The sequence below is a fragment of the Crocodylus porosus genome, unplaced genomic scaffold (genome assembly GCF_001723895.1).
Source record: "Crocodylus porosus isolate Cpor-Errol unplaced genomic scaffold, CroPor_comp1, whole genome shotgun sequence".
Taxonomy (NCBI): Eukaryota; Metazoa; Chordata; order Crocodylia; family Crocodylidae; genus Crocodylus; species Crocodylus porosus.
The window spans coordinates 245762-253951 of record NW_017728952.1 but is presented as its reverse complement, the minus strand read 5'-3'; the positions used below and the strand labels follow the sequence as shown (position 1 = coordinate 253951).

Genomic DNA, 8190 nt, shown 5'->3' with positions numbered 1-8190 from the left:
GTACACATCAGCTGCAATAGTGGCCATTGGGGCCACTCGGAGCCTCCCGTCACAGCTGCCCCACACGGTGTGGGGATCGGCCCTGGCTGCCTGGCATCTGCGCTGCTGCTGCATTGTGCGGGTGCCGCCTGGCTCGGCAGGGCACCAAGTGGCACTGCATGCTGTCAGGCAGCTGGGGTTCCTCTGACTGTAACCCAGGGCTCAATGCTACTCAATCTGAGCAGCTCAACAGCCTGCGGTGCCACATCGCACCCTGCCAGGCCACACACATGATGCAGCAGCAGCAGTACAGGTGTCAGATGGCCAGGACCGATCCCTGCTGCCCCGTGGGGTGGGGGCTGTGCCACGAAGACTCGAGCAGCCCCAAAGGCTGCTGCTACAGCTGGTGAGTGTGAGCTGTCTGGTAGGGGCAGGGCCAGGTGAGGAAGTGAGCAGGGAGCTGGGGAAGCATTGAGGAGCTTAGGGAAGGAGGGGGAAGCTGGGGAAGAAATCAGAGAGCTGGGGGAAGGAGGGAGAAGCTCCGGAAACAATCAGAGGGCTGGGGAAGCAAGGAGGGGCTCCCTCCATAGTCTCCTCCCCCCTCTTCCAGCCCCTCCACCCCCTACTTACCTGGCACGGAGCCCAGATCCAGGTCCTTGCAGCCTCCCCATATGGGCAGGCAGTGTGCTTCAGCACGAAGGCAAGGGCCACCAATAGAGATGCTCTGGCTGGCTACCAAGCCTCCTGCCCCACTTTTCCCCCCTTGGTTATATTTTGACACCTGGATCTCCAGGTATAAAATTCTGAACCTGCACTGCAAATCTGCAGCACAGGGAATGTGTTTTTGTTCCCAGCATGCATCCTGGAGCGTCTCAAAGGAGTTTGAGATGCTGCAAGAGGCATGTTCATGCTTATATGGATAACGTAATATTACACACCTAGACCAACCAATTCCCCATTAGGGGAATGTAATAGTGGTGGAAGGGTTCACATCATTTCATGAAGAAACGCATGCATATTTTTTTAAAATTGCAGTAATGTGAACATGAACTACATTTGATGAACAGGAGCAGCTAAAGTCTGGAATGGACTGGTGCATACAACACAGCACCTCCCAAAACCGTTACGATGTTCTTTGGAATTTCTATTTTTTGTTGTTTTAAAAGGCACAGTATAGGTGTTAAAATTTTAAAGAAAAGCTAAAATATGCAAATAATAGGGCTGGCAAACTGGTCAATGGACTGGTCAAATAATATCAGTTGTCCACAATTAAATATTGTCAAATATTCCATAAAGCCACAGATGGTGGTAGCCTCCTTTTTCATTCCATCGTGTCATTTGTTAGCAGAAGCAGAAGCAACAGCTCCTTCCCGAGATCCACACACCACTGGCGATGCATAGAGGGTGCACACAGGTGCATGTGCAGCCCCTGAGATTGGTGGTGCACTCCCTGTGAAAAGCGCCTCCAATGCTGATGGCAGTGCTTGTGGGCAGTTGCCGCTCGCCACCGCTCCCCCGTCACTGCCAATGGCATCTGTGGAAGGTCTCTGATTGCCACTGGCCGCTGCTGCCGTCTGCGGGAGGTTACCACCCACCTCCACCCCAACCCCTGCTGCTGCCTGCAGGAGCTGCCCACTTGTCACTGCCACACCCCCGCTGCTGACACCTCTGCCTGTGGGCAGTCACTGTGCCCCCACATCCTCTGGGGGCACACAGCATTCATGCCACGCATCATTTAGAAGCAAGCGTCCCCTGCTCTGCTTCTCTTCAAAGCTCTTCCAGCCTCCTTTCCCTTATTTCTATTATCCGACGTGGTGGTGCAGGACCTACTGCATGCTGGGGTGGTGGGGCAATGACTATAACCACCAGCAAAGAAAAATGGACATCTGCCTTCTATAATTACTGTGTGAGTTTTATTTTCCTTCCTTCCTGCCCATCCTTTTGGATTTTTGTAATTGTTCGGGCTGATCCTGGGGTTCTGGGATAAAAGGCAAATAGAAGAAGAAAAAGAATTGTTCAATTGAATATTCCTCACATTTATACTTACGTAAAAGCTAGGGAAAAGGCAGAGGGGAAAACAACAGCTGGCAAGGACCAGAGATTGTGTCTCCAGAAGGCAAGAAATGCAGGGTCCTAGGGATGGATGCTCCAGGACTATTCCAGCAAGAGGGAAGAGGAGAGTGGTAGTAGTTGGAGATTCCCTCCTGCAGGAGTGGAAGCACTTATCTGTCATCTGGATCAGGAGTCCCAGGGGACGTGCTGGGGCCCTAGTTTGAAGAACCCATATTCAAGATATCACAGAGAGACTGTCAGAACTCAGCCATCCTTCAGATCACTAACCTTTCCTGCCTGTCCATCTAGGTACCAATGATGCTGACAGTAATAGCAGACCAGATCAGATCAGAGGAGACTAACAAGGCTCTGGGCAGAAGGATTAAAAGGTTTGGAGTGCAGGTGATGATCTTGTCAATCATTTCCAAGTACCTGAAGGACTGCAATACAAAGAGGGAGAATACCTTTTCTCCCTCACTGCAGAGCAGGATGTGTAGCAGTGGCTTACAACTGCAGAAAAGCAGATTTAGATTGCATATCAGGAACAAGTTCACTATCAAAAGTTATGGGATATCCTTCACTAGAGGTTTTCAAGAAGAGATTGAAAGCCATGGGTTAGGGGTGATCTAGGAGTAGTAATGTCTGGAACGTGCTGTGAAGTACACTAGTTGGAAGCCCAGGAGACGCCCCCCCTACCCCCCACACACACACATTGCTTGGAGATCGTAAAAAGAGCTCTGCACCCCAGAACAGGTGGATAAAGCAAATCTCCACAAATAAAACAGGACTGAAGAGTGGGGACAAGTTTATGGAGTGGATAGAATAACAGAAAGGAGAGTTCTGGTTTTTCAGTTACAGTGTGTAATGTATGGAGTTTGTAATTCACAGGTTGCAGCGCAGAGTTTTTAGTTTTCCCATGTCTCCATGCCTTGCTAATTGCCACATGGGGCCAGGAAAAGAACTTTTTCACCTCCTGCTGCCTCAGGTGTTACTTGTCTCTTCACGTTATTCAGAAGCACTGGATGTTGGTGCGAGATTTTCAGTGAGGTGTGCCAATGTTCTTGCACCTGGAGGTTCCTGGCTAGGGGAACTTGGGCTGATTGCCTTTTCTGGGATCAGAAAGAAATTTTACTCCATGGTCAAACTGGCAGACTGTGGGAGTTTTTGCATTCCTCTGCTATGGGGACCATGGTCCTTTTCCTTGGATCTCTTGAGTGTATTTTAACAAATTGCTTTTGCTCTCATCCTCTTGGTTTACCTGTGATAAGCTAGGGCCTTCTTGATCTTTTTGGGTATTGTGCTGGTGGGCTGAATGGGCAATGCCTAATCCCTCTACAGGCTGGAGCTGGTGGGGCCCCATTTGGCCACACAGAGGTGACAGGGGCACAGTCTGGCTCCAATCCAGCAGTGAAAAGGGGTTTGGGGTCAGCCTAAACCTGGTCCCATGGGAGGAAGGCCCATGACATGGCCACAACACAGTGCCACGTGGGGAGAGGTCATGGCCTAGCCACAATCTAGCTCAGGGGCAGGGGGAGAGAGTGGCTTGGACCTGTGGGAAGAAGAGGGCATGGTCCAGCCCTAACCTGGTTAGGTGGAGGAAAGGGGGTGTGGCCCAGCCCCAACCTGGCAGCCTGGATCGAAAGGGGCTTGGCCCGGTTCCGATCTGGCCACACAGAGGGAAGGTCATGGCCCAGCTCAGACTGGTCTCATGGGGCTTGCGATTTTGGCAGCAGGATGGGGTGGCAGTACTGCCATTGCTCCCCCACTACCAAATTTCCTAACTTGTGGGAAGCCCCATAGTCTCAATTCCAAGGCTTCACAGGCTGCATTTTGCTGGTGGGCTGGAGCTTGAGTACCACCAATGCTAAGATGGGCTAAGATGATCTTGCCTTGAACAGGAGGCTGGATTAGATGACCCTTTCAGCCCTACTTTTCTATGATTCTGTGGACACTATTATAATAATTCATTACATTTTTTTAGAATTTAAATGGTTTCACAGTAATGATTATTTTCTGTAATTAGTTTAAGAACCTAAGCTATTGAAGATTCAAGTCTTTCTTTCCTGTTCTAATAAATTAATGCTTAAAATACTTGACCATTATTTGACTATATTGACCAGTTAACTGACCAACTATTTTTGGGTTGCCTAAGAACCTGGGACACTCATCCAAGAAGAACTACTATATACACCAAATTAAAAAGCAATTCAAGAAAGTTTCTGGACAAGTCAAACTGGGCAGGAGGACTTGTCTATAATTAGTATTTTTGCACTGGTGTATTTACTCCAGGTGAGGTGCAGGCTGCCCGGTCTCACTGTTTGGGAACCAGTGATGTCAGCAAACTGAACGAAAACGAACAATGTTTGCTCGAACTATGTTCATGTAATGAGCTACGTATAACAAATTCTTTCTTCAGTGCAAAACCTCAGCACAAAGTATCTCGGTGCCACCCATGACCTGCACACTGGTATCAACTGATTATCACCTGCTCATGAGACTTCCGTGATGTAATCATTACACAATCCTATCAGAGTGCTGACTTTGATACCGATCATTCCTTGGTATGCACTGAAGTCAAATTGTGTCCCAGGAAACTGTACAAGACTAAGACACTCTCTTTACTACAAACAAATGCCACACAACTGAAAGCTGAATACACACTGTCTCAATTAAACTCTCTCTGGGGCTCTATCATCTCTATGTAATACTGCTGAGGAGAACTGGAGTCAGCTCAAAGGAGCCATCTATCCAACTGCCTTGAACTCTTGTAGTACCTTGCATCACAGCTCAAATGATTGGTTCAATGAGAACTCATCTGAAATTATCCCACTCATAGAAAATAAATGGTCAGCTTTCCTTAAATATAAGTGTGACCCTAGCCACTCCAACTTGCAGGCACTTCACGAGATCCAGCAAAAGGTCAAATGTACAGTGAGATGATGTGCAAGCCATTATTGGCTACAACAGTGCGAAAGTATCCAAAAAGCTGCTGACAGAGGTGACATGCAAGCAATGTATGGGGGCATCACAAAAGCTCTTAGGCCTGTTCCAAGGAAGACCTCCCCTTTAAAATCCTCCACAGGTGAAGTCCTGAATGACTGCAATAAGCAGATGGATCAATGGGTTGAACATTATTCAGAACTCTACTCATGAAAATATGGCCCGTGCCTGCTCTCAATGCACTTGAAGACCTCTCAACCTTGACAGCTCTTAACTATGAAAAAAGACGAAGTAGAAAAAAGCCATTGATCAGCTTGCTTGTGGTAAAGTCCCAGGTGCAGACTGCTTACTGGCTGAAGTTAAGTGCAGGAAATCTATTCTCCTCCTCTCTCTGCATGAATTAATATGCAAGTATTGGAGAGAAGATGAAGTTCCTCAAGACATGAAGGATGCAAATGTAGTCACTCTGTAAAAAAATAAAGGTGACATGAGTGACTGCAACAACTATTATGGTATATCTTTATTTAGCATCATTGGGAAGCTGTTCACCAAAGTCATCCTACTAAAACTGCAGAACCTTGCAGACAGTCTACCCTGAGTCTCAATGTGATTTCAAATCCAGTAGCTCCACGATGGATATGAAATTCTCCTCAAGACAGCTACAAGAAAAGTGCCATGAACAAAGGAAATCTCCATACATAGCATTTATCGATACACCAAAGCTTTTGATCTTGTCAGTTTGCTCTGAATCCTGAAGAAGACTGGCTGCCCTCCTAAACTCCTGAGCATCATCAAGTCCTTCCATGTCAGTATGTGTGGAACAGTGCTGTTTGATGGGTCACATTTGGAAGAATTTTGAAATCGAGATTAGTGTCAAACAGGGCTGTGTCCTAGTTCCAGGGCTGTCCTGGGTGGGGGCTTTGGGGGGCCCTGTGGAGCTGGCCTGAGTGGCTGCAGTGACTCAGCACCTCCACCAGCTTCGCATCCAGCCTCTTGGCACATCCCCACCCCACCGCCAAATCCGCTGCCAGCTTCTTCACATCCAGGGTGTGCAGGGGCGTGGCCCCACACAGGCTGATTTGCCCCAGGCCCCACCCTGGTCGGGTCATCTCTGCCTAGCTCCAATGCTTTTTGGGATTTTCTTCACTGTGCTACTCAAATATGCATTCAGTGGATCTTCAGGAGGAATATACCTTCTGACCAGGTCTGATGGGAAACCCTTTAACCTTGGTTGTCTCCAAGCGAAAATGAAAACCTGAGAAGTTGTTGTCTGTGAAATGCTCTTTGCCAATGATGCAGCGATTGTTAGCCATTCAGAAGCAAGACTGCAAAGTCTCATGGATCACCTTTCTCATGCTTGTGACTATTTCAGTTTGACCATTAGCTTAAAGAAGACAGTAGTCATTGGTCAACAAATTGACTGCCTTCCTGAAGTTAGAATAAATGATGAAAGCCTGGAAGCGGTTGACAATTTCACTTACTTAGGCTCCAACATCTTGCAAAATCTTGGCTTGGAAGCTGAAATTAATGCTTGCAGTGGAAAGACGAGCAATGCCATGGTTAAACTTCAAAAGAGACTTTGTAAAAATAGAGCACTCATTCTATTGACAATGTCCATCTACAGCACTTGCATACTTAGCTGTCTATTGTACGGCAGCAAAGCATGGACTCCTTCTGCTAAGGAAGAAAGAATATTGAACAGTTTCCAACTTTGATGTCTCTGCAGTATCCTGTGCATAACACAGTGTGGCAAAATCTCAACTTTGCTGTTCTAGAATGGACCAAGATACCCCATATGTTCATGTTCCTGAGACAGAGACACCTCTATTGGTTAGGACATGTGAATCATGTAAGTGATGGCTGAATCCCCAAGGACATACTCTATGGTGAGCTGGCCACTGGCAAATGTCAACTTGGATGGCCCAAACTCCATTTTGTTGATGTCTGCAAGAAAAATGTTTGTGAGCTGCGCATCAATAGCCAACGCTGGGAATCAACTGCTTCAGACCGCTGCGAGTGGAAAGCCACCATGAAACAGGGCCTATGTTGCTTCGAGATAGACAGGGTCAACGATGAGCTAGAGAAGAGGCCTCAAAGGCAGGCAAGACAAAATGGTACTCAACATGCCATTGTATGCTCAACCGAGTTTGTATGTGCAACCTGCCGAATGGTCTGCTTGCTGTGCATTGGACTCCTCTGCCACTCAAGAAGCTGTGGTGGTACCCACTAACCCGCCAAAGGCACAATCTCCGTGGTCTCCCAAGACAGATGGCTGCCAGTGATGCTTTCAAATTTCAATTAATCACACCAGAAAAAGTTTGTTTTATACAAATGTGAAACATCTATATCACAGATATACCCTGGTGGAAGAATCCCTAATGAAATCATGACCCTCAAACTCATGTATGGGATTCCCATCTTTGCCTTGTCACAGCTACACAAGAACCACTGAAGGAAAGGGTTGAGAAAACTAAATTCTGCAGAAAAATTTGGAAGCATCTGCCACTAAAGGGCCTATGAGATATACTGTGGAAAAGAATTTATTCCTGAACAGTTTTTGTGAGGAAAGCAATGAAATACCATTGTAGAAAGGGTTTTTGTAGTTAAGCAAAGGGCATTACAAAGATGCATACTGCCTTTGAACCCTGTCTTCGTTAAAGCCATCCAGGGCCTGCCAGAAGGGTTACATTTAGGTTATTTAAAACATGTCAGTAAAAAATTAGCAGACCTTCAGTAAAAATTCTTTTCTTGAGTTGGCAACCCTGTCCCCTATGGAGAGAAAACCAAAAATGAAATGATCCTATATAGTACCTTCTGTAAAGAGGTGTCAAAAATAAAATAAAACTGAGACGTTCTGATGAACACAGATTAAATATGCCACAGAGCAGCAACACTTCAGCATCTACATTTAAACTTCTACGGGGGCCAACAGTGAAAATTTAAGCAAAAGTCCTGGATTCGCACCGCACCGCACCACCCCACCCACACGTGCCTGCTCAGCTCCTCCTGAGAGCAGGCTGCTCACACGTGTGTGTGTGTGTGTGTGTGTGTGTGTGTGTGTTTACGCATACGCACACACACATGTATGTGAAGTGCCATGGTGCCCTGGGTGGTTGCCCATCCCTGACTAACTCTATGTGTGAGAAGTTCTCAGCCCAATGGACTAGGGGCCAGGGCTGCCACAAAGAGTCCAAGTGAGGAAAGGACTTCCTGGGGAAG

The 8190-nt window shown here is 47.1% G+C and overlaps 1 protein-coding gene across 5 annotated transcripts in view; it reads right to left on the bottom strand.

The window, feature by feature from the left end:
* WRN (Werner syndrome RecQ like helicase) overlaps positions 1-8190 on the bottom strand; it is a 162362-nt gene that overhangs the window by 1040 nt on the left and 153132 nt on the right. The gene's annotated exons all lie outside the window — the stretch shown is intronic.